The sequence below is a fragment of the Schistocerca piceifrons genome, chromosome X (assembly GCF_021461385.2).
Source record: "Schistocerca piceifrons isolate TAMUIC-IGC-003096 chromosome X, iqSchPice1.1, whole genome shotgun sequence".
Classification (NCBI taxonomy): domain Eukaryota; kingdom Metazoa; phylum Arthropoda; class Insecta; order Orthoptera; family Acrididae; genus Schistocerca; species Schistocerca piceifrons.
This window is the reverse complement of record NC_060149.1, coordinates 428,624,476-428,652,152: the sequence shown is the minus strand read 5'-3', so window position 1 is coordinate 428,652,152 and position 27,677 is coordinate 428,624,476. Positions and strand designations below refer to the sequence as shown.

Sequence of the window (27,677 nt, the reverse complement as noted above, 5' to 3'; positions counted from 1 at the left end):
GATCCAATTTCAATTGGTGGGATTCGAGTGTGGCGCAGACCCCACGAAGCCATGGTCCCACGTTGTCGACAAGGCACTGCGCAATCTGGTGGTGTCTCCATAATGGTGTGGGCTGTGTTTACATGGAATGGCTTGGGTGCTCTGGTTCAACTGAAGCGATCATTGAATAGAAAACGTTATTTTCGGCTACTCGGAGACAATTTGCAGCCATTCATAGACTTTATGATCCAAATCAACGATGGAATTTTTACGGATGACAATGCGCCATGTCATTGGGCCATAGTTGTTCACGATTGGTTTGAAGAACATTCTGAACAATGCGAGTGAATGATTGGCCACCCAGATCGCCCGACATCAGTCCCGTCGAACATTTATGGGACATAATCCAGAAGTCAGTCCCAATTCTGCACAGGCCATAGCTTCTCAATTATGGACAGCTATAGAGGCAGAATGGCTCACTGTTTCTGCAGGGGACTTCCCGTTACTTACTGCGTCCATACTGTGCTGCATTAAGCCTGGAACTGCACGGTGAGTTCCGGGACATGAAAGCATTGCTGTAGTTGAAACTTCCTGGCAGATTAAAACTGTGTGCCGGACCGAGACTCGAACTCGGGACCTTTGCCTTTCGCGGGCAAGTGCAAGCACACAGTTTTAATCTGCCAGGAAGTTTCATATCAGCGCACACTCCGCTGTAGATTGAAAATTTCATTCTAGATTGCTGTAGTTATTTGCATGAAGATCTTTCTTGATATGAGTTTTGGTCGTTGAGGCTAGTATCCGAACAAGGGATATCTAGGTTCAGTACCCTGTTGCTTCTTCTCCATTTCTCCTTCCCCACTTCTGACACTGCTTGCCTGCTGGTGTTCTACCTGCAATTTGGCGCAGTTTACCGACAGGAGTTGGTCGTAGATAACCTGTCACAATGCGTCCAGTGTCGTCAAAGCTGTATCAAGATGTTTTGCATTACATAATTTTGCCAGACTGGGGCAGAATATTCTGCTGAGCAGAAACATAGTACCACGACATATGATGTTCGAAGCACTTTTTTTGGGTGCCCCAGCTGGTTCCTGAAAGTTTACAGATTATGCTGTTTGGTACTGATACTTTGAACTTTATTTCTCGGCAATAAATTTCGATGTAAGGAAACGTTCCATCTTTACTCCAAGGTATTTGGGAGTGTCGCAGTGGAATACCTGTTCTTCTTTCCAAATGATGTTCAGTTTTCTTTTAACTTCCCTATTTCTTAGATGAAATGCAGAAACTAGTGTCTTTTCTGGATTTATGACCACAGAAGTTGCTTACAAATAAAAGCGATATGCGTCTGGTGAATAATATTCTTTAATTGATTGCAGCAGTTTTAAGATGGAAAAACTAATAATAATCTATTACAACAGCTGCTGCAGACGATGGCCATGCTAATATTATTTGTTTCTAAATCACAACACCGGCTCCACCGTGCATTTCAGCAGTCGTGGCTGCATCGCGTCATTCTCTGATGATATCAACATTCATAATCAAATTTCGCGGCTGATTATAGCTGTGTGCTGAACCAAACGTCGGAGACGGATCTTTCGTTTCGCAGGCGATTCTCTAACTGAATTATGTTTCTCTGCGCACTGATAACTTCGGTTTTAGCAGTAATCCTCTCCTGCTTTCCAGTCTCCGTAGAAGCTCTCCAACATATTCTGCTGTACATATTCTCCTGACTCCAGGGACGAAAAATATTGCGGTGAATCGCCAAACCACAATGAATCATTCGTTCTACAATTCAGTATGCGCTGTCGTGAAACTTCTCGACTCATTATAAGTGTCTTTTGGGCTGGGACTAAAACCTGCACCTTTGTCTTACACTGGCAATGCCTAATGCCTGATAGTTCTTGCCAGTACATCTCGTGTATTTTTTCATCCTCTCGACACTTCGATTTGCATCCATTCTTGCACGGCTAAGCCTGGCTTCAAGGTCGATATTCACCTTTCAAAATTTTTTTAATTTTGGTGACGTGGCACCTACGGCTGAAACGTCTATGAGCTCCTCCCTTCTTTTTGACAATGTTACAGCTGTTGATTAAATGCATACTAACCATTCTGACGCAACGTTCACCTTCCTTTGTGGCTTTCACATCCAGGTGCCCTTTAAGTTGCAGGACTACAATCAGCAGATTCAACAATATGACTTGCTTCTTGCTGCATTCCATCTGCATCTCACAAAGTTCTTTGGAAGCAAGATTAAACGGTCCGTAACGCAGTAGCCTACGGTTTTAAGTTTATGGTACTCGTCACGAAAACCAACAGTGTTTCCGTCCAGAAATCATTAAGAGCAATTGCAACAAACTATAATCATGTATTAACTATGGGAAAGAAATATTTACTATTCCTCATGATGCTTCCTCTACATAGTAACTTTTGTTAAAGAAGCAGCTTTACCTCAACACTGCACATTGAGCGGAAAAGTGCTTCCCAGGGAAAAACAATTGCAAGGCTTTTTACAGTGTCGTGAATGTCGCGATATTACCTCTACATAACAGTAATAGCCTGGTAGCTGAAAATTACCGTAATTTCAAGAAGTCTATATTTAACAAAAATGTAGCTAGCTATATTAACCACAATTTGCGGAAAGGTCATACTGTGCCAAGGTTGACAGCCACATTGGCGTATAGGTGAAGTACTTACGCACTGCAGTCTGCAAATGGGCACGTGAACGATTTATTGTAGAAGGGCACATTATTGGCTCGGAGCTGTCAGCTCGCAGGGATTAATCAAAATATCATCAACTCGTGGAAACTCAAAGTTCTTCTCTGACTTCCACACGCGCACAAACTCGTCGGGTAACGGAGTGCCGCACCCTTCCCGGGACCCCAACATAGCGCCTAAACGTTTCACAGATTTCCATGACGATGATAAAACATTTCTGCATGCAAAATGTTCTCCCCATAAACTAATTCCTTAAGGTGCTCCCGTAGGTAAACATTCAAATCACTGAGGCCAACCGAACGCAAACGTCACTTAATAGGTCCTAGTCTATCTATCATGATAGACATTACTGCCTTTTGAGTCACGTGACTAATATTTTCCGGAGCCCGTCACACACATACAATATTGGCTGGAACACATACTGTAGAAGATCTCGAACAGTTAATTAACGGGTTGAGTTTCAACAGTAATACCATAACAAAGGTACAGAGTTGGCACCACTTCCTCACCCGCTGCTTGTTAATATTTCACTATCGATAAAGTTTGGACATCTTTGGTTGGTTGTGTGGTGGCGCTGTGTGTTTTAAGGTGTGTTTTGTCTTTCTGCGTACACCGAATTGTGGTTTTCTGGTTGGCGCATCCCGGTCAACGAGAGTTTAAATTTCCACTCATACCGATCTCTCTTTTCATTTGTGCCTTGAATATGATGGGGTAAGTCATCTGTAGAAATATCGGTGGTTTTCCATAACGTTACCCGAGCTGCATTCCCTGAAGTTCTATGAACATTCAATAGGCCTGGCGAAGCTGAATATTCACACCCCATAACAATTTCTTTTAATACTAACTCATAGACGAGTCATCGTAAGTTTTTGATCGCTTTGGTATGAGTAAACCGCCCCCAAATGTGGTTGGTTGGTTGACTCGGGGGAGGAGACCAAACAGCGAGGTCATCGGTCCCATCGGATTAGGGAAAGGAAGGGGAGGAAAGTCGGTAGTGCCCTTTCAAAGGAACTGCCACGGCATTTGCCTGAAGCGATTTCGAGAAATCACGGAAAACCTAAAGCAGGATGGCCGGACGCGGATTTGAACCGTCGTCCTCCCGAATGCGAGTCCAGTATGCTAACCAGTGCGCCACCTCGCTCGGCCCAAATTTGGTCTAAGTACATCTGCTACGTATCCGTCTTCGATTTCTCTTTCCTAATACCACTATTCAGAACACGTAGGCTGAAGTGTTGTTTTGGTAACGCTTAGCTTGGTTTACGCCCAGCGAGCATTCTCTCTTTTGTAAATGGTAGCCGAGGGCGAACGAACAGATTCTAGAGAGTGGGTCGGTTTAATTCGTAGGTGCTGGGTTGCGTTGCGTTGGTTGTTGGTCTTTTGGAGAATGTCTCTCCGCTTCGGCACTCGCGACACAAAGAGCATTCGTGTGCACTTTTGCGCACGAACTACTTTTGTTACAAAATGTGAGTTGCGCAGGCCCGGCTTAAGGCCCAAACGACACAAGCTTGCTCTTGGCACGTGAAGCTGAGAGGGGCGTCAAGTGCGCATCATGAGAGCGAAACCTGGCACGGGCGAAAGCATATAATAATAGAAGCAAAAACGTTCCAGTATGCATGGAGCGGCCAACGAGCCGTTTGCGAGATATTTTCTAATATGTCGCTATGAGCCACCACTGATTCAATTCCTATTATCTTCCTAGTTAGTATAAATGTATTTAGAATGTAGACTTTTCGATTACGTTCTCACCTAATTGGGCTGAAATTTCAACCAAGGCCTACCTTAACAAGAAATATTTCACTATTTCAACACAAAACGTGTTACAATTTGTGTTCCCACGTGTCGTCCTCACGTGCCATTATTAACAGAATATTTCTGTTTCGTATCATACTCGAATTTGTGTTTTACTTTTCAGTTTCATACCTAACAATTTTGACCATGTTTATCAATTTTCAACTACTTTAATGGAAAATTTTCTGAAATTTAACTACTTGCTGGCAAGTTTTCTTCACAAGTAACGTAGGATTAACGCAGCTGAACACTATTTTACGTTTAACACGTAAATAAAACACTAGATGATATTTTTTGTATTTCTGTTCCACTTTCTCCCATGGAAAATAAAATTATTTGTAAAGCATAGAAAAACGTTGATTTATTAAATTAAAAAGAATAAAGATTTTGTATTTTCGTTCTTTCCACTATGTTCAATAGATAGCACATTTTATTGAAGCTTGAACAACAAATAAATCTAATTTTTTCTGCTTCTGCTGGAAGCTTTTAAAGATCTCAGGAACTACCTTAAATGGAAACTGCTTCTTCTTGTAATATTTAGCACTGCAATAATACTCAGAAATTTACTTCTGTTGCAAAGGATTGTCTATCAAGTATTTACTTAAATGAAAAAAAATCCTCGTTTCCACGATTTTTCGATTTAGATTTGTATTTAAGGGTCTTATCAAGAGCTCAAGGAGAGGCAAGTAATGTATGTTAGGGGGCGGGGGTGGGGAGATGTTGAAGGGGGGGGGGGGATAGTGTGACATTATCAAACTGCCCCTTCAGTTGCGTGAACGATGGGGTTGTTAGAAGAGAATGTAATGTTACTAATAAAGATTGCAGATATCATAGGTACCTACAGGACCAAAGTGCCGGAGACAAAGAAATACTATTATCGGTCGAGATTTCCTCAATACAGAGCTTATTCTCCAACCTAACAATAGTTTAGAAATTTTAACATAGTAGCTCTCAAGTATTCATCACTGTCTCTGCAAGATGTTCCTCCGTGTATTTCGATCAGTATTTATGCTGGAATCGGAAACTGAAGGAAGAAGGAGAAGAAGACGGCCCCTGACTACCTGACACCAAAATACACCGTTGATAATGATAAAATAAATAAGCTTTGTAGAAAACTGCCTAAGCACTCAGAAACCCTACTGGGGACGAGAGAAAAACCATATATTCCTTACGCGCTTTCATCAGACAGGGATGAAGTGAAGAGGCACAGCGTCTTGTATTTTTTTATTAAAAAGGAAGAACATACTAAATTTCTTTGAAAGATAACAAATGTGAGTATATAGCTGTTACGCTGATTAATTTAAAATTAAAATAAACGAAAGACCTTTTCATTTTCAGGACTTACGTTAAAAGTATCTGTAATCACCTGTAACTTATCTGTACTTGAGGAGCTTTTAATGCACTAATCGAATAAATAAAAGCTTTCTCCCCATCAATCACTTTGTCTCCCCCCAACAAACCCCGTAGCATATTTTATCACGTAGCCTGCAGGCAGGTCGTATGTATGTTTTATATTTCATCACATTAATCCTACAGTACTGACATTTTCGTGCTTGTACGAGCTACAGTAAAGTTGTTGAGCGCTTTGCATGCGTGAAACAACTTGAGATGCAGCAGCAGCTGTTTCAGTTGCTAAGAGCCAGAGTGTAATTATTAGTCTTTCTTCAGGTTGTGTTGCTCGTCCGTAAGTAGTGTCATTTTTCTAAATTTCCACCTCAATTGCAACGCGAAGCCAGCGAAAAGCGTCAGCGGACACGTGTGCGAAGTTCTGGAATTCAGCTAAAAATGATTTGAGTTCTACGTTAGTAATGAGTGCACTTCCTCCACGCGTTTCACGTTTGCGTAATAACTGATACCTACAGTTCTTTTCCTGTGCCACATTGCTTACTTCGTTCAAAACAGCATTCTCGCCCTGTTCAATAGCTGCATTTTATGTAGTGAAACATGTGTATGGATTATTAGCGCCGAACTAACTATAACACCGATCGCAGTGTTGGCACGTTATGTCCGATCTCTCGCCTTCTCTTTAGTCTCTTCTAGTGTTTCGTTTCATTACCTAATTTCCTCAGCATAATTTGATTTCATTTTACTAAATTCCACTATTCTTGTTTTTCTTTTTTGATCCTCCTTTGAAGGTGCTGTCAATTCTGTTCAAATGCTATTCCAAGTCCTTTTCTGTCTCTGATAGAATTACAATGTCGTCGGCAAGCCTCAAAGTTCTTATTTATTCTCCCTGACTTTTAATTCCTACTCCAAATTTTTCTTTGGTTTCCTTTACTGCTTGCTCAATCAACAGAATGAATAACATCGGCAATAGGCTACAATCTTGCCTCATTCCTTTCCCAACCACTAGTTCCCTTTCATGCCCCTCGACTCTTATAACTGCCGTCTGGTTTGTGTATAAGTTGTAAACAACCTTTTATTCCCTGTATTTTACCTATATTACCTTCAGATCTTCAAAGAGAATGCCCAAGTCAATACTGTCAAAAGCTTTCTCTAGGTCTACAAATGCTATAAAGTAGGTTTGCCTTTCCTTAGCCTGTCTTCTAAAATAATTCGTAGGGTCAACATTCCCTCGTGTGTTCCTACATCTCTCCGGAATCTAAACTGATCTTACCCGAGTTCGGCTTCTACCAGCTTTTCCTCCTTTCTGTGCAAAATTTGCGTTAGTATTTTGCGATCATGACTGATAGTTCGGTAACATTCACACCTGTCAGCACGTGCTTTAAAGTTACTCTACCAATAACAATCATTATACTTCAAATAATGACATCTATGGCAAAGGCAGTCCTATTAACATAACCAACTATATTTCTTATGGTTCAGTAATTGCTTCAATTAACAACGGGGTACTGAAAGTAGCCGTGGCACCAAAAGAATTACCACTAGATCGTGAACAGAGAAAGAAAAGGGAAAGTCGTCAGAAGAAGGGGTCTTGTAAGATAAGAGGAGAAGGAGAGAAACGGGGGCGGTTACTGGAGACGTCTGAGACAGCTCCATTTTAATCATTCAGCTAAGATCCGTTAAAATATGGTTCGCAATTGCCAAAGGTCGGCTCATTAAATAAGAGATGCCTGCCAGAATTTCTTCACTCAGCTACGATTAGGTGAGAGTTTCAGAGAAATCGCACATGAGGTGCCATCACTGAGCCCTTTGGGAAGATACTTTTGAAATTTTAGCAGACCCAGAGGGACGCATTACTTTTTGATGATATGCGGTCTCTTGAGGAGGGGTTTTACAATGGAAACTTCTCCACGCAAATTTTTATCACTCTCTAGCGTGTACAACTTTATAGTAGGAAATGAGATACCATCAGTATTGTTAGGGATTATATAATAGTTGGCCTCGAGCCACAAATAAGGGAAAAACAAAGTAATGTTTATTTAATTTCTTTCTTTCGCTCATTTCGGTATCCATTTGAGTAGGTAAATAACCTGGGAACAGGAGAGAAATCCCTTTGCTAATGTCAGAAATTAAATAGTTACGCTTATTATTTCGAAGTCCCGCGCGGGGTAGCAGTTAATGTAAGCACTAGTTGATCTCCAGACTATTATGCATCGTTAGGCGGAGCATGTTTCAGGATTTTATTAATGTATGGAAACGTATTTTCCTGTAATTTTATAGCAATCTCAAGATTAACGTGTTTAAAAAAGTTACCAGTTGTAAAAGCAGGCTAGCATAAGAATGGCAGTGAATCGTTGCTGGTGTAAGTGCTATAGTTTCAAACTTGTTTCAGGATACACTTGTTTATTTTTATTCTTTTATTTTTTACTGATTTTAAACACTCTGAAAAATTCGGAGTAGGTATTAAAATCCATGGAGAAGAAATAAAAACTTTGAGGTTCGCCGATGACATTGTAATTCTGTCAGAGACAGCAAAGGACTTGGAAGAGCAGTTGAACGGAATGGATAATGTCTTGAAAGGAGGATATAAGATGAACATCAACAAAAGCAAAACGATGATAATGGAATGTAGTCGAATTAAGTCGGATGATGCTGAGGGAACTAGATTAGTAAATGAGACACTTAAAGTAGTAAAGGAGTTTTGCTATTTGGGGAGCAAAATAACTGATGATGGTCGAAATAGAGAGGATATAAAATGTAGACTTGCAATGGCAAGGAAAGCATTTCTGAAGAAGAGAAATTCGTTAACATCGAGTATAGATTTAAGTGTCAGGAAGTCGTTTCTGAAAGTATTTGTATGGAGTGTAGCCATATATGGAAGTGAAACATGGACGCTAAATAGTTTGGACAAAAATAGAATAGAAGCTTTCGAAATGTGGTGCTATAGAAGAATGCTGAAGATTAGATGGGTAGATCACATAACTAATGAGGAAGTACTGAATAGGATTGGGGAGAAGAGAAGTTTGTGGCACAACTTGACTAGAAGAAGGGATCGGTTGGAAGGACGTGTTCTGAGGCATCAAGGGATCACCAATTTAGTACTGAAGGGCAGCGTGGAGGGTAAAAATCGTAGAGGGAGACCAAGAGATGAATACACTAAGCAGATTCAGAAGGATGTAGGTTGCAGTAGGTACTGGGAGATGAAGAAGCTTGCACAGGATAGAGTAGCATGGAGAGCTGTATCGAACCAGTCTCGGGACTGAAGACCACAACAGCAACACTTAACAAAAATATGTATTTAATTCACTGAAAACTCGCATCGGTGGACGTGGTCGCCTATGCACGTTACTCGTAGTCTGGTAAACCCCGAAGGTATCAGCTTCGATTCCAGATGCTGAGAGAACTTTTCATCTCCTACATTTGGCAAGCAAGTGGAGTAGAGGTTGTGGTGTGTAGTTCTTGGTCACCCGGCTGAGCATAATTCTCCTCTGTGAAATCTCAAACCTGCTCGCACTGTCTCTCGCAATGAGGGCTACAGAAGAATAAGTTATGTATCTACATCAGGTCACACTCTCTACCCATTTCTTACAACGTCATAATCGTTCAAAACATCAAAAACACGAGACTGCAATACATAAGCGTTTACTGCAAAATGTTCAAATGAGTGTGAATTCCTAAGGGACCAAACTGCTGAGGTCATCGGTCCCTAGACTCACACACTACTTAAACTAACTTATCCTAAGAACAACACACACACCACTACCCGAGGGAGGACTCGAAGTTCCGGCGAGAGGGATCGCGCAATCCGTGACATGGCGCCTCAAACCGCGAGGCCAAAGCGCGCGGCGTTTGCTACAGACATCCATACAACACGTAATACTTAATACCCTACGTTAAGCGAATAAGTGGAACTCGGTCTCAATATTTAAGTATATCTGACAAACAACCGTGACTGGGCTGAAACTAACGCTTACGCAAACTGTGAAAAATTTGAAATGGAGTGAACATAAATGGCTCTGAGCACTATGGGACTCAACTGCTGAGGTCATTAGTCCCCTAGAACTTAGAACTAGTTAAACCTAACTAACCTAAGGACATCACAAACATCCATGCCCGAGGCAGGATTCGAACCTGCGACCGTAGCGGTCTCGCGGTTCCAGGGAGTGAACATAAAAATTGAGCAGATAATAGGTATCATGGTACATCAAAACTGTATGATGAGTGTTATTATTTTTTTCTCATAAATAAATAATATCACTCATCATACAGAACGATGAGTGATAACATGACTCAATAATTATGGCAATAGCGGTACGGGCCAAGAATATTTCCACTGACTTTTATTTTCTAGTTTAAAGTATAGGCTATAGAGAACTAAGTACAATTTATATTTACTTTTCATAATATGTTCCCTTAACAGCATTTTAGGTATCGTTGATATTATACCCTTATAAATGGAGGAGGGGTATATTTTTAAAAAACTGTGAAATTCATCGGCTATAGCCTTTCAAAAAGGCTACAGTCGACGAATTTCAACGATCGTAGAACTCTGTGTTAATCCAAGAATGAATCAAACATGACCAAATTTTTTTGAACGACGCGAAGTGCTTTCGTATTCGAATTTTCATCAACATTGGGGTGGTGCAAGTATGGCCGAGACTGTCAGGTCTATGTACCTGATACTTCGTCGTTTCAGTTTACAAACCTTGGGACAAAGGTTTGGCGTGACGAAATTTTCTGGCAATGAACAGGTACAAAAACAGATTGTCAGTACCGCTTACTTATATATTTATATATTTATTAGAGCCGGCCGCGGTGGTCTAGCGGTTCTAGGCGCTCAGTCCGGAACCGCGCGACTGCTACGGTCGCAGGTTCGAATCCTGCCTCGGGCATGGATGTGTGTGATGTCCTTAGGTTAGTTAGGTTTAACTAGTTCTAAGTTCTAGGGGACTGATGACCACAGATGTTAAGTCCCATAGTGCTCAGAGCCATTTGAACATATTTATTAGCCTTGAAGTAAAACTTTTTCCCTTATTGATGCATCTGTTCGTAGGGCACTGCACAGCAGTAAGGGCTTGTTTGTGAGAAGTGTTCGAGAACCTAGTCGAGCCTATATGGTGGTTTAAAGGTCGCTGGTCTTTAAATTCGAACATTTAAAGGCCTAACCGCGACTTTCGAATATCAATTTAAATACACAAATAACTGTAACCAGTCAGTTTTATTGATCTCCTCACTGCAGGTTGCGAAGAGCTGTATCTCCGTCAGGTGGAGTTGTTTAAATTAAAAAGATACGGATTATGGGTCCCCATTTTTGGCTTCAATAGGCAGTGGAGAACATTGTAAACGCGAAAACAAATAAGAGTCACAGATACCTGACATACTTGTATAATTTAAGATAAAATCTGCTGGTGGCAATACTGCTGTTTGAAATCAGAAACTAAGATCAAACTAACGACGAATGACTGTTCATCAAGAAAGGGTTTCCAACTTCTATTTGGAACGCACTCTAAGAGAAAATAAAAGAGGAGAAATGATGATAACGAAAGTAAAATTCCTTGAATCCGTCAAAACATATTTGAGTTGATGTTTAACAGACTTAGATTAGATGGCAGGTCTAAATAATGAAGTTATCGCCATTCAGTCTGTTATAACCCTTTTGAGTTTCAGTTCCAATCACACACCGGAACAGATACCGAAGCAACAGTAGGCAGGACAGTTCGGATGTGCATAGCTGCACGGGCTATTGAAGGTTTTATGGTTATATAACATAACCTGGAAATGAAAAGTACGTTAGAGCTCAGTTATTGCGGAGGGAATACAAGAAGAAATAGCACGGGTCTATCGCTGCACTGCGTCCCGTCACTCGTCTAAGAAGTCTCCAGCGGCGAACCGCGAAAGTGCTGGTGCAGTTTCACTTTGCACTCTCTCTCCCAGTGCACTGCGGTGTCTCACGCAGTGCCGGCTTCTGTGATAACGGATTCCTTTGCCGTAGCTGGTAGCACTGCAGTGCGTGTGGCGCATTGGGGTCCACACGTCAGATCTGACTGCCAGTTTCATTCCCCTGTTACTTGACAAAGACACATACTATGGCGTTTAAAATACAGGGCTATCCATATAGACCCGAACTACTTCAGTGGGTCATAATTTCCCTCTGAAAGCTCACAGAAAGGGGTGGCTGTTTTCATTATCTCAGTACCTCTGGGAGAATCAGAGGAACCGCCAGTTATTAGTAAGTCGATCGTTGTTTCTGCGCATGAGGTTCTTTGTCCGGTATAATGTCGAGCTTGCTCGGCTCGTATTAGTTCGTTCGTAGCCTCCACGGTTGCGGTTTCTGAAGTCTGTGAGTGAGCAGTTCTGGCCACGTGACAATAACGAGCAAATTAGTGATTCGTTAGCAGTCTTTTCAGCGAGCGCGGTGGCGCAGTGGCTAGCACACTGGACTCGCATTCGGGAGGACGACGGTTCAATCCCGCGTCCGGCCATCCTGATTTAGGTTTTCCGTGATTTCACTAAATCACTCCAGGCAAATGCCGGGATGGTTCCTTTGAAAGGGCACGGCCGACTTTCTTCTCCGTCCTTCCCTAATCCGATGAGACCGATGACCTCGCTGTTTGGTCTCTTCCCCCAAACCAACCAACCAACCTTAGCAGTCTTTCGCAGGCATATACATGCTGTACACACTTCGAGAGCGGGTTTTTATAGTGAAAATATATTGGAAGACAGACTCAATGGTTACAACACAACGGACATTCCGGATAGACTTCAATGTGCACTATGTTCCAACAAAAGCAACAATTCTACCGATTGTAAGAAAGTTGGATACAACTGGTGTACTAAACAGTGACAATCGTAAACACAGACCATCACTGATTACAGACGTCATTGATAATGTTCGATGATGCTTGGAGAACACTCCAAGGAATTCGTTGCATAGATTGAGCCAGGAGACAGGCATTTCATATGGCACATGTCAGAGGGTTTCGAAAAAATCGACATTACGACCATACAGAGTGCACATTACGCAAACATTGCAGGAAACATATCATGAGGAAAGAATGAGTTAGTGTCGACGGTTTCAGGGGCTCCTGATTCAAAGTCCAGTCATTCTCTCCATAACTTGGTTTACAGCTGAGACATGATTCCATCTTTCAGGTTACATCAACACACAAAACAACAGGTACGTATAGCAACAGGTATGTATAGCACTCTGTCTTCAGGCCACTAGTGGCCCATCGGGACCATCCGACCGTCGTGTCATCCTCAGTTGAGGATGCGGATAGGAGGGGCACGTGGTCAGCACACCGCTCTCCCGCTCGTTATGATGGTTTTCTTTGACCGGAACCACTACTATTCGGACTAATAGCTCCTCATTTGGCATCACGAGGCTGAGTGCACCCCGAAAAATGGCAACAGCGCATGGCGGCTGGATGGTCACCCATCCAAGTGCCACCCATGCCCGACAGCGCTTAACTTCGGTGATCTCACGGGAACCGGTGTATCCACGGCGGCAAGGCCGTTGCCGGTCGGTGGGTATAAACTACCATATTATTGAAGCACCACTGCATGATGAAAAGGTTTGGTGTGCAGAGTCAGCATCCGGTATTGTTGGCCTCATTTTCTTTGGTATGATCTTAGGCGCTACAGTTTATGCGAGCATCTTCGATACATTTGTGGAGCAGCTGGATGGTGTTGCGTTTACGGAAGTTATTTCCAACAAGATGGAGCAACGCTGACACGTCTAACGCTTCCATACAACTTGTAACCAGTTTCTATGATGACCGAATAATCTCACACAATTTGTGCCTCTCCCCCCCCCCCCCTCACCCCCACCCCCACCCCCGTCACCCCCCGCCCCCCTCCCAAACCCGGATTTTTTTCTTGTGAGGTATATTAAAAGCCGAGCGTACAAGAATGGACCACGAACAACTGCAGAACTCCATGAGGCCATTATACACGAAATAAGAAACATTGGCGAGCATACACTTCACAAAACGTCGCGGAATATGGTGTAACGAGTACAGCTGTGCATCGATGCTGGTGGAGTAAACTTCCAGCATTTGCTGGGAGTACTTTGTATATGTGTATGTAATCTCCCTATTGTGTATTATCACCTCCGAAAATTGCAGATGTGTCCTATGACTCATTAAAGTAGTTGAGGTTTCTATGGACCGCACTGAGTAGCACTGGATTTGAGGAAACGAAAGTATAATTTAGAAGAGAAAAATGGTTCAAATGGCTCTGAACACTATGGGACTTAACAGCTGAGGTCACCAGTTCCCTAGAACTTAGAACTACTTAAACCTAACTAACCTAAGGACATCACTCACATTCATGCCCGAGGTAGGATTCGAACCTGCGACCGTAGCGCTCGCTGCGGTTTCAGACTGAAGCGCCTACAACCGCTCGGCCACAACGGCCAGCCTTAGAAGAGAATTTGAATATTATTTTACTTCGTTTACGGAGTTAGCTACTGTTTCTGAGTTTCCCTCCATTCTTAAGTAAATGCAGGGAGGCGACATTCCACCAGGCTAGAAATAACGATATTAAAAAATCGTTTTTTTCGGTCAAAATGTTAAAGGATTTTTCTTCAGTGCTGTTCGAGAAGTTTCCTTGCTGTGTATACACTACTAGGAAAGATTAATCCTGTTATGGTTAGAAATTAATGTGGACTAATTATTATTTGCAACTACAAATGGTGAGTTCCCGTATATATAGAACATACCGTGCTGCCAGGATAGTTTTCTCTATTTACATCGTCCAATTTATATTCACTTATAGGATAACCATATAGTTCAATATCTACGTCTAAAGCACAGAATCACGGGCGACGGCAAACAGTTGGCTCCAGCGCTTTTGTTTAAATATTTTCACATGATCTGTCACTCTGTTCATTGGTTTGTCACCCTCCGTTGTTGTGCTTGTTTGTCCGGAAACTTGAGCAGCAACCTGGCACATGCTGTAAGTAGGAAAGAACGTGACGAAATTGATATACATCAAATTAATTATCAATTGCGAATGCGAGCCACCATCAGCTGTATAAGGGAATGACGACACTGAAAATTTGTGCCGGATCGGGACTCAAACCGGAATTCCCGCTTTAGGCGAGCGGCCGCCTTCGACGCATCGGCTATCCGTGCACAGCTCACGGACCCAAACTTCCATATGTCGTCATTCCTGCGTCACAATCTGTTCTTAATCACACATAATGTAATTCCCGTACAGGGGAGCAAATTTTAATTGTACTGCCTGCCCGGTATCGGCGGATAAGTACGATATTGCGGTGCCTGTGTTGTTAAGAAGAATCTGCAATGTTCCTTCCGACATTCATGCATGTTCGAAGGAACAGGCACTGCAGCGACTACAGCATGCATGTCCGAAGGACACAAGCACCGCAGTATCGTACTTATCCGCCGATACCAGGCGGCGACTTCAATTAAAATGTCCTCCCCTCTACGGTAACCACCTAATGTGTGTGCAAGTACAGGTTTTGACACAATAATGAGATCATATGGAAGTATGGGCCTGGCAGTGAGTCGTGCGCGGATAGCCAAAGCGGTTAAGACGACCGCTCGCATAATACGGGAAATCCGGGTTCGAGTCCCAGTCCGGCACAAATTTTCATTTCCTTATTATCTGATGGTTGTTCGTATTCGCAACTGCGAATAAGTTTCATTTCATTACAGCTGTAGCTGCCGCAGTGTCTGTTCCTTCGGAAATGCGTGTATGTCCTAAGAAACATTGTATCGTTCTTCTTAAAAACGCAGGCACTCCAATATCGTATAATGTAATTGAGGCTGTGGAAGACTGATGATGACATCTGCATCCATATTCTGCAAACCACTGTTTAAGTGCGTGGCAGTGGATACCTCACATTGTATCTGTTACTGTAGCTGCTTCCCGACCCATTCACGTAAGGAGCGTGGGAAGGATGGCTGTTTAAATGCCTCTGTGCACGCAGTAATCAATCTAATCTTGTCCTCGTGATCACTACAGGAAATATCGTAGTGGGTTTTAGTATATTCTTAGACTCATCATTTAATGCTGGTTCTTGTAACTTTGTAATTAGGCTACATCGGGATAATTTGCGTCTATCTTCAAGAGTCCGCCACTTCAGCATCTCTATGAGATGCCTCCCCCCCCCCCCCTCCCCCTCTGAGACAGACCAACCTGTGACCATTCGTGCTGCCCTTCTCCGCATTCGTTCAATATCCTCCTATAGTCCAATTTGGTACGGATCTCACAAACTCGAGCAATATTCAAGGACGGGTCGTACGAGTGATTTCTAAGCAATCTCCTTTGGAGACAGATTTACTTAGTATTCTACCAATGAACCGATGTCAGCCACCTGCTTTACCTATGACTGAGCTAATATCATCGTTCTGTTTCATATTCCTTCAAAGCGTCACACCCAGGTATTTGTACGAGTTGGCTGATTAAAGTTGTGACTCGTTGAGACTGTAATCACAGGATACTACGTTTCCTCATCATTTAAAGCAAGTTGCTAATTTTTGCACCACTTTCAAGTGTTATCAAGGTCTGACTGAATATTTGTGCAGATTTTTTCAGACAGAACAGCACTTCACTATAGATAACTGCATCATCTGCGAAAAGTCTTCAGTTATTACCAATATTGTCTGCAAGGTCGTTAATATGCAACGTTAACAGCAAATTCCCAACAAGCTTCCCTACTTCTACGGTTGTTACTGACTCATCTTCAAAGACAACATCCTGCTTTCTCCCTACCAAGAAATTCTTACTCCAGTCCCACATTTCGCTTGGTACTCCATACGATCACACCTTCAATAATAAGTGTAGGTGCGGTAGTGAGTCACATGCTTTTCGGCAATCGATAAACAGTGCATTTATCTGATTATCTGGATCCGTGGCTTCCAGTATTTCAAGTCAGAAAAGTGAGAGTTGGGTTTCACATGATCAATGTTTTTGGAAAGCATGCTGATGGGAAGGTAGGAGCCTATTCTGTTAGAGGTACCTCATTATGTATGAGCTCAGGATCTTCTAAGATTCTACAACAAATGGATGTCATAGATTTTGGGCGATAGTTTTGTGGATCATTTCTGCTATCCTTCTTGTATACGAGTGTGACCTGTGCTTTCTTCCATCTATTAGGCTTCTTTATTATTCTTTTGTTCGAGGGAAATGCGGCAGAATATGGTTACAAGTGGGGCTAACTCAGCCGAAAATTCGGTGTATAAAATGGTACACATTCCACGGGGCGCTGGTACTTCGTTTAGTTTCCATATTTTTGTCCAACCCCTGTACATCAGCGATACATTCACCTGCAAAGTTTATGATTCCTTATGGAAAACGCAGATTGTGTTCTGCATGCAGATGACGTCAAAGAGATGAGGAACAAACAAACAATCTTCGGTTAGACACGATAATTTCACACCCTATTATCCCCGAAAAGGTGTTCGATAAACCAGTGGGGACTGATGTATTGCCTGTCGGTTTCGTCTCGCGATCTTCGGCCGACTTTTATTCATTTTTCTGGCGTTTCGCAAGTATGAATGGCTCGCATTGTCGAACATACACTCTCCACTGCTGGTGGTGATTATTTGCACTCCAACAGTGCTTGCTGGCCGCGGTGGCCGTGCGGTTCTGGCGCTGCAGTCCGGAACCGCGGGACTGCTACGGTCGCAGGTCGAATCCTGCCTCGGGCATGGGTGTGTGTGATGTCCTTAGGTTAGTTAGGTTTAAGTAGTTCTAAGTTCTAGGGGACTTATGACCTAAGATGTTGAGTCCCATAGTGCTCAGAGCCATTTGAACCATTTGAACAGTGCTTGGGGCGGCGATTAATGATTCGATTGTCATGAAACCGCGATTCATGCGAAAACGGGATATGTGTTATAAAGGTAATGTTATTATTCATTTCGTGTAAGATACGTCCACAAATTTGTGTTCGTACTTCAAAATCATGAAATTACACCTCCATGTGTCATTGCAGGAGATAAAGGGAAAACGTAAAAGCGTGCAGTATCTGCATAACAGTCTCCTGTTTGTCTTTCTTATATGTTGGTGAGAGGATTACGCCATGCAGAGGCCAATACAGCCTCCTGGTTGTGACCTTATTTCTCTGTATGATAACTACCAAGCCGTGTCTGCCAGTGCCACAGTTTGATGCAGACATCATTCCACACACTACATACACCAAATGTTTCTGGTCTATCCGGATAACGTTCACGATTCAGCCGTTAACCTCTCCAACTCCAGATGCGTTTTGTCTAAGCTCACTATAGATGGTCAACGCAGGAATACGTTAAATTTGACAATGAAAACAGATTCAGGAACTCAATTTGTCTAAAGATCTCATGTCCACTTCTCAACGCCAATTGTACCCAGTTTCACTAACGGCAAGGCCAGAAAATATGGTTTTTGAACGGGGTATTTCCAGAGTATACTGTACTTGTTCTTGGTCTGCGTAGGCATCATCGGTAGTAACGTACATGTTATTCATACCTGTGGTCATTTAATGGATTCATACAGTTAGCAATATAGGGACGCTAGTGATCCCTGCTCTTACCTAGACCAAAAAATCATCCAAATCATTAAGTTGTTCTCTATTTGTTCGATGTACCGATATCTGTCAAAACGGTACCACGAGCTTTGTGTTGACTAGATAGATATTGGAAGGGGTGGATGATCCACCATTTATAATCCGCTGAAGCACCTGATGAGCTGAATATACACTCCTGGAAATTGAAATAAGAACACCGTGAATTCATTGTCTCAGGAAGGGGAAACTTTATTGACACATTCCTGGGGTCAGATACATCACATGATCACACTGACAGAACCACAGGCACATAGACACAGGCAACAGAGCATGCACAATGTCGGCACTAGTACAGTGTATATCCACCTTTCGCAGCAATGCAGGCTGCTATTCTCTCATGGAGACGATCGTAGAGATGCTGGATGTAGTCCTGTGGAACGGCTTGCCATGCCATTTCCACCTGGCGCCTCAGTTGGACCAGCGTTCGTGCTGGACGTGCAGACCGCGTGAGACGACGCTTCATCCAGTCCCAAACATGCTCAATGGGGGACAGATCCGGAGATCTTGCTGGCCAGGGTAGTTGACTTACACCTTCTAGAGCACGTTGGGTGGCACGGGATACATGCGGACGTGCATTGTCCTGTTGGAACAGCAAGTTCCCTTGCCGGTCTAGGAATGGTAGAACGATGGGTTCGATGACGGTTTGGATGTACCGTGCACTATTCAGTGTCCCCTCGACGATCACCAGTGGTGTACGGCCAGTGTAGGAGATCGCTCCCCACACCATGATGCCGGGTGTTGGCCCTGTGTGCCTCGGTCGTATGCAGTCCTGATTGTGGCGCTCACCTGCACGGCGCCAAACACGCATACGACCATCATTGGCACCAAGGCAGAAGCGACTCTCATCGCTGAAGACGACACGTCTCCATTCGTCCCTCCATTCACGCCTGTCGCGACACCACTGGAGGCGGGCTGCACGATGTTGGGGCGTGAGCGGAAGACGGCCTAACGGTGTGCGGGACCGTAGCCCAGCTTCATGGAGACGGTTGTGAATGGTCCTCGCCGATACCCCAGGAGCAACAGTGTCCCTAATTTGCTGGGAAGTGGCGGTGCGGTCCCCTACGGCACTGCGTAGGATCCTACGGTCTTGGCGTGCATCCGTGCGTCGCTGCGGTCCGGTCCCAGGTCGACGGGCACGTGCACCTTCCGCCGACCACTGGCGACAACATCGATGTACTGTGGAGACCTCACGCCCCACTTGTTGAGCAATTCGGCGGTACGTCCACCCGGCCTCCCGCATGCCCACTATACGCCCTCGCTCAAAGTCCGTCAACTGCACATACGGTTCACGTCCACGCTGTCGCGGCATGCTACCAGTGTTAAAGACTGCGATGGAGCTCCGTATGCCACGGCAAACTGGCTGACACTGACGGCGGCGGTGCACAAATGCTGCGCAGCTAGCGCCATTCGACGGCCAACACCGCGGTTCCTGGTGTGTCCGCTGTGCCGTGCGTGTGATCATTGCTTGTACAACCCTCTCGCAGTGTCCGGAGCAAGTATGGTGGGTGTGACACACCGGTGTCAATGTGTTCTTTTTTCCATTTCCAGGAGTGTATTTTACTGTGGAAGGCAATTCAAAGTTCTCCAGAGGTGCGATTTTACGGACTGTAATATACATGTTAATACCATTCTGCAGCATATTTAGAGTATTTTATGTATTTTAACCTGTTACAGGCGACAGGCAAAATAATATGAACATCTGTAATTACTAGGGAATGATTTATTAATAAGGGGTTGGACCCCAATTTTACCGTAATACAGCTGCGATTCTTCTTGGAATACTGGCATGTAATGATTGTATAGTCTCCAGTGGAATGTTATGCCACTCTTCGATCAGAATCTCTTCTAACTCCTGTAGTGATGGGGCAGGCGGAAATCTGCTACGGAGTCTGCGCTCCAATACCACCCAGAAGGGTTCGATAACGTTCAAGTCTGGGGACTGTGCTGGCGAGTTGTATGCTGCTCATGCCACGATTTTACTGTCCTGGCTGTGTGAATGGCTGTATTATGGTCCTGAAAAATGGCGACTTTGTTGAGGAACAACATTTGAATCATGGGGTACACCTGATCACCTAAAATGTTCACATAGTCGTTGGCTGTAACACGGCCTTTGAGAGTAATGATGGGACCGAAAGAATACCATGATATGACTGCCCACACCATCACATTTCCACCGCAATCAGGATTGCAGGCTTCTTGTGGCGTTCTCCAGACGTTAACCGAGCCGATGTTTGGAATAACAAAAACGTTGACTCGTCGGACCAAAGGACGTGTTTCCACTGATCAGCCGTCCAGGATATATGCTCCTGACACCATGTTTTACCCTTCTTTGCGTTGACTGTCGTCACTAATGGTTTCGGTATAGCAGCTCGTCCATGAATATTCGCTTTATGGAGTTCTCGGCGGACAGTTTCGATAGATATGGGGTCTCGAACATGGCTATTGAGCTCTGCAGTCACTTTGGTCTCAGTAGTTTCGTGTTGTTTTGACACAATTCGTGTTAGCATACGACGATCTCTGTCATTTAGTTTTGATTTGCGCCACGTTTACTAGATGATGTCTTTCCTTGTTTTGTGCAGGCTGTCTCGACTGTTGAAACAGTTGCTCTTGAAACATTCGATAAGTTGGCTGTCTTGGTTACTGATGCTCTAGCCAATCGGGCCTCCACAATCTGCCATTTATGGAACTCTGTTAAGTCTTACATTGCACTTCGACCTCGTCGTCTGACTGCTAATGCGAAGTGTGCACTACTCGTAAACAACCTACACTGGTGTCTAGACCTTACTGAATACGCACAGACCAGCGCGACACGTGCCTTACCTGCGCTGTTGACCGCCAAACACAACCATCTCATTACTACTGTTCACATTATTTTGCCTATCCCCTGTAAATCATATCAGAAAATTACAAAATGAACTTTAACGAAATTTTGAGCCTTTTCAAATGGTTCAAATGGCTCTGAGCACCATGGGACTTAACTGCTGAGGTCATCAGTCCCCTAGAACTTAGAACTACTTAAACCTAACTAACCTAAGGACATCACACACCCATGCCCGAGGCAGGAATCGAACCTGCGACCGTAGTGGTCGCGCGGTTCCAGACTGTAGCGCCTAGAACCGCTCGGCCACTCCGGCCGGCGAACCTTTTCAGATTAAGGTCGCATCTCCTCAAGAAATGAATCACATGAGCGTAACTTACTGTGACTAGCAATCAGTCGACTCTTATGGTGGATCTTATAACTTGAAGAACACTCATGAGCAATTGAATTAGAGACACTAAAGATTGTCATCCGCTTCATACTGACAAGAGCAGCAAGACGTCGCGATGTGGATTCTAGGAGAAGCCGAGAGAGTTTTTGAGTCACCTGATCCAGAACCGCTCAGCTGACGTACATACTCAGGAAGATTGGTTGGTGTTGAATCCCAACAGTAAACATATCGTTCAGCGGTGTTTATTTTGTTTTATTTTGGTTGCTGTCATTTACAAAAATGATCTGTCACCTAGGTACTAAGACAGGTCATGTTTTCAAAATATTAAATTGTACATATTCAGTATATGATTTCTTCATTTTTAACGAAGTATAGCAATCTCGCAGCTTTAAAAAATTGTAAGCTTAAAATTAATAAGGATATGGAGAAACTTAAAATGAACAAGTTCAGATTTATAGAACACCACCATCAATACTGTCCAGGAGGGAGCGCCTCAGAAAGGCAATGAGCCTCTTGCTCCTGGGCAACCTCCGCCCATCGGTGTCATTCTAGATCTGTGGTGTGCCAGTATTCTCAGTAAGTTGAGGTCAAGGTACCTAAGGGTTCACACAAGCATCCCATGTCCATGAAGTGCTCCTCAACCACCGTGACACAGCCCGAGAGGGATGGAGTAGTGCATTGTCTTGTTGAAATATTAGGTTACTTGCAGGGTCCTGGAGACGAGCAAACAGATGCATATGATCCGACATTAGGTTCCTGTATCGTTTGCCGGTGAGAGACGATCGTAGGTGTGTCAAGGGGTCCAGTATATCCTTGGTGAACACCTTCCACACGAGAATCACGAGAATTGGTATTCTCACGACTGGCTCGAACGGTGCCCTATTGATAAAGGGGATGCATCGTCTCATGTGGTTTTCGACAGTATGAACCCAGCCATCGGCGTAAGCCAACGTCTGCCACAACTGACCAGTGAAGGTGACCTTTACCTACGTGTCGAGTGTCCAGTAGCGGAGTTGGGCTCTGAGCACTATGGGACTTAACTGCTGAGGTCATCAGTCCCCTAGACCTTAGAACTACTTAAACCTAACTAACCTAAGGACATCACACACATCCATGCCCGAGGCAGGATTCGAACCTGCGACCGTAGCGGAGTTCCTCGATGCAAAGTGATCTTTGTAACCCGTGACGTGCGCTGAGCAGACGCGCATGAATAGAGCGTAGGTACCACACCATGTATCGAGGAGATGCTTGGGGAGAATATGATTGTTCACCAGTTGGCAAGTACCTGCTACACTGTAGCCCATCTATCAGCTGTTACATTCCGTTATAGCCGACGACTATGTCTGTTATCAACACGTTGCTGCTCACAGCAGTTGACTCTGGAGGTGGTGATTTGCCCCGCATCGAGGTATTCACGGTACACCCTTGTCATAGTGGCATGTCGAAAGCCCAGTAGCTGCACGGATCATGGTGATGGAAAGTCCCATGCCTCGAAAAACTACGATCTGGCCGCAGTCAAATGCGATGATACTGCACTACGTGCCCATCTAGGGCTCGACTATCACGCCGACAGCACTTACAAGACCTGACATCCCATCCACTAGGCACATCGAACTATTCAATTCATCGTGGTGACAATAGTGTTTTCTCTCCAATGTAGCAGCTGTCTCTAAATCAGTTGCTCGTGAGTGTACATGTACACTGGTTCCATAAACAAAGGGACGTCATATTTTTCATTTATTCTGAAAACAATTTTATTTACTTTAATTTTATACACATAATTTTCTTGTTTTTCCTCTACATGTGCATGATTGGTCATTTGGTAGCGCGTGATTTTATTCATATTTAAGATTTAATTTTGTACGGAATTCTTGGTTTCAGTTATTATAGTATTACAAGAGCTCGAGATTTTGGACGAAAGGTTGATGCCGAGGGCGGGGGGGTGGGGGGGGGGGGGGACAGGTGCAGGCGTCTCGGACGAATTAAAGCAGCCCGCTGAAAAAATCTTTTAGAAGCGAACGAACTAGAGAATGTGCCATCATCACATCCCCCTTCCTCTCTCCACAAACTCCTCCTCATCGTCCCGTATCGGAACTGGTTTCCATAACTGAGTACCGTACGGGTGACCACATTAGGCGATACTTTGCCATTTTGGCTACCAGTGATAGAATTTTAGTAAATTTCTTAAACAAATGCAACCATCGCCTTCTTGGTGATTTTTGGTCGACAAATGCGAGTTTTGGGCCACACAGAGTATTTTTATACACTGATTTTAATTTAATGTTCTTTACCGTTCCGCTGCCTTGTGAAATACCGAAATATTGCAACCTCAAAGTTTTGCCCGCCTCCGTATAATGACTCCAGTGAAAACATTAAACCGCCATATGTAAGTAATTAGGCTATTATTGTAGTGCGTGTATATTTTCAACTTACCGTAAAGCTAGTGGGCGCATCAAAATCGGTTTTCCTCTTACAGCACATAGCATAAAAACAATAAACGGCAGTACTTACATTAAATTCAGCTCCAAGTAAGAACCGATCAACAAAAGCCGCGCGGGATTAGCCGAGCGGTCTCAGGCGCTGCAGTCTTGGACTGTGCGGCTGGTCCCGGAGGAGGTTCGAGTCCTCCCCCGGGCATGGGTGTGTGTGTGTGTCCTTCGGATAATTTAGGTTAAGTAGTGTGTAAACTTAGGGACTGATGACCTTAGCAATTAAGTCCCATAAGATTTCACACACATTTGAATATTTTTTTGATCAACAAAACAGCAACTGAGCTCAAGTAAGGCGAACAATATACAGTAGTTAATTTTGGCTAAAGTAGATAGTGCTTGGCTAAAGCCGACAGTGCTGTCGATATATCGATATTTTAAGTCTATCAATGACCTTGTTGGCTATCGATAGTGCGTACCCCATTTCCATCCTATGGCTGAAAACCAAAATATCTTTCACTTTCACTACACGACAACCAAAACTAAACTCCGTCCGAACAGGCCTCGGGAGGCCCAACGGTATCGACCAACCGCCGTGTCATGCTCAGCCAATAAGAGTCACTGGATGTGGATATGGGGGAGCATGTGGTCAGCACACCGCTCTCCCGGCCGTTGTCAGTTTTTGTGACAGGAACCGCTACTGCTGTATCAAGTAGCATCTTAGTTGGCCTCACAAGGGCTGAGTGCCCCCTGGTTGCCAACAGTGCTCGATAGACCGGGACAGTCACTAATCCAAGTGCTAGCCAAGACTTGCGTGATATGACGAGAACCGGTGTTATCACTGCGGCAACGCCCTTGGGCTTCATTGCAACTAGGACATGTAAGCTTTCATTTAAGTGATAAGTCTACGACGGCTAGTCATAGAGTTTTAAGTAACACCTCAAAAGAATAAAGTTACGAAATCAGTTTTATGTTTGCCTGCAGTCCTGGTACACACTAAATTCCCCGCATCACAATACCGTCATACACTGCTACAGGACCGAGCGAGGTGGCGCAGTGGTTAGCACACTGGACTCGCATTCGGGAGGACGACGGTTCAATCCCGTCTCCGGCCATCCTGATTTAGGTTTTCCGTGATTTCCCTAAATCGTTTCAGGCAAATGCCGGGATGGTTCCTTTGAAAGGGCACGGCCGATTTCCTTCCCAATCCTTCCCTAACCCGAGCTTGCGCTCCGTCTCTAATGACCTCGTTGTCGACGGGACGTTAAACACTAACCACCATCACCACCACCACCACTGCTACAGGAGTCTGAACAAAATGGCGCCCCCACTGGTAAAGTCGAGTGGCATGTGATAGTTCGTTTTCTACGTTCGAACCGGAATAATCTCGCAACAATCCACATCGAGTAGATGAAAGCGTACGGCAACAGTGCACCATTAAATGACGCAGTGGAGAGGTGGCATAGATGCTTCCACTGTGGGCAAACAAGTATGAGTGACGAGGAACGAAGTGGTAGCCCGTCTCTCTTTGAAGAACCGGGAATCGCGAGAGAAGGGGAGGCCTAGGTGTTCGAAGACCGCCATATCACAATGGATGACAGAAACAGTGATGATTAGCCAAGGACCAGTTTTCAGCATCTCGCATCACATTTTGAAAGCGAAAAGATTGCCGCCTACTGGGTTCTGCGATTGCTCACACCGACTGAAAAAGCCAGAGAATCGAGGCAGAACCGCAAATGTTTCAACTACGACAGGCCGGTCCACATGACCTCTTTAGCCATCTAATCGCCACGGGTTTGTGCTGGGTGTATCAATGTGACCTCGAGACGAAGTACAAAAGCGAGCAGTGGCAACAGATGAATTCATCACCGCCGAACAAAGCGAAGGCCGAACCGTCGTTGGGCAAAGCGATGCTGAGTAACATTTTCGGGACTGCCATGGTGTTGTACTAACGGATTATGCTCGTAAGGGGCAAACCATCACAGAAAATACCACCGAAAACTACTGACGCGGTTAAGGGTCGACGTTCACGAAAAACATTCACATTTAAAAGATGCACCAAATCCACAATTTCGAAGATACGGCAATGAAATTTTGTACCATGCTTTACATGACACTAACACATTTGCCATTAAGTTGCTTGGGTTACATACGTGGTGCATTCAAGTTCTAAGGCCTCTGATTTTTTTTCTCTGGACTGGAAAGAGATAGAAACATGCGCATTGTTTTAAAATGAGGCCGCGTTCATTGTCAATACGTCGTAGAGATGGCAGCACTGTACGGCAGATGGAATTTTACCGCCAGCGGCGAGAACGAGAACTGTTTTAAATACTTAAAATGGCGACGTTTTCCTTACTTGAACAGCGTCCAGTCATTCGTTTTCTGAATTTGCGTGGTATGAAACCAATTGAAATTCATCGACAGTTGAAGGACACATGTGGTGATGGAGCTATGGATGTGTCGAAAGTGCGTTCGTGGGTGCGACAGTTTAATGAAGGCAGAACATCGTGTGACAACAAACCAAAACAACCTCGGGCTCGCACAAGTCGGTCTGACGACATGATCGAGAAAGTGGAGAGAATTGTTTTGGGGGATCGCCGAATGACTGTTGAACAGATCGCCTCCAGAGTTGGCATTTCTGTGGGTTCTGTGCACACAATCCTGCATGACGACCTGAAAATGCGAAAAGTGTCATCCGGGTGGGTGCCACGAATGCCCGTGTGGGATGTTGCCAAGCAATGTTGACGCGCAACGACAACATGAATGGGACTTTCTTTTCATCGGTTGTGACAATGGATGAGACATGGATGCCATTTTTCAATCCAGAAACAAATTGCCAGTCAGCTCAATGGAAGCACACAGATTCACCGCCACCAAAAAAATTTCGGGTAACCGCCAGTGCTGAAAAAATGATGGTGTCCGTGTTCTGGGACAGCGAGGGCATAATCCTTACCCATTGCGTTCCAAAGGGCACTATGGTAACAGGTGCATCCTACGAAAATGTTTTGAAGAACAAATTCCTTCCTGCACTGCAACAAAAGCGTCCGGGAAGGGCTGCGCATGTGCTGTTTCACCAAGCCAACGCACCCGCACATCGAGCTAACGTTACGCAACAGTTTCTTCGTTATAACAACTTTGAAGTGATTCCTCATGCTCCCTACTCACCTGACCTGGCTCCTAGTGACTTTTGGCTTTTTCCAACAATGAAAGACACTCTCCGTGGCCGCACATTCACCAGCCGTGCTGCTATTGCCTCAGCGATTTTCCAGTGGTGAAAACAGACTCCTAAAGAAGCCTTCGCCGCTGCCATGGAATCATGGCGTCAGCGTTGTGAAAAATGTGTACGTCTGCAGGGCGATTACGTCGAGAAGTAAGGCCAGTTTCATCGATTTCGGGTGAGTAGTTAATTAGAAAAAAAATCGGAGGCCTTAGAAATTGAATACAACTCGTATATTTAAATTTTTTACGGAATTTAAAAATTTTAGTTTCAAAAACTAATATATGTACCTTTTTCTCAGAAACTATTCAAGAGATTTTTACAAAATTTTCACTGTTTAATCTCTCTGCATATCGTAAGCTTCCCTCTTGAGTGTTTTTGAATATATCGAATAGAAGAATTTTAATATTTTTTAAATTATAATT

At 44.0% G+C, this 27,677-nt stretch overlaps 1 protein-coding gene and 1 pseudogene across 1 annotated transcript in view; both read right to left on the bottom strand.

Moving 5' to 3' along the window:
* Positions 1–27,677, bottom strand: part of LOC124722397 (inactive hydroxysteroid dehydrogenase-like protein 1) — a 143,545-nt gene that overhangs the window by 99,280 nt on the left and 16,588 nt on the right. The gene's annotated exons all lie outside the window — the stretch shown is intronic.
* Positions 13,228–13,344, bottom strand: LOC124723775 (annotated as a pseudogene).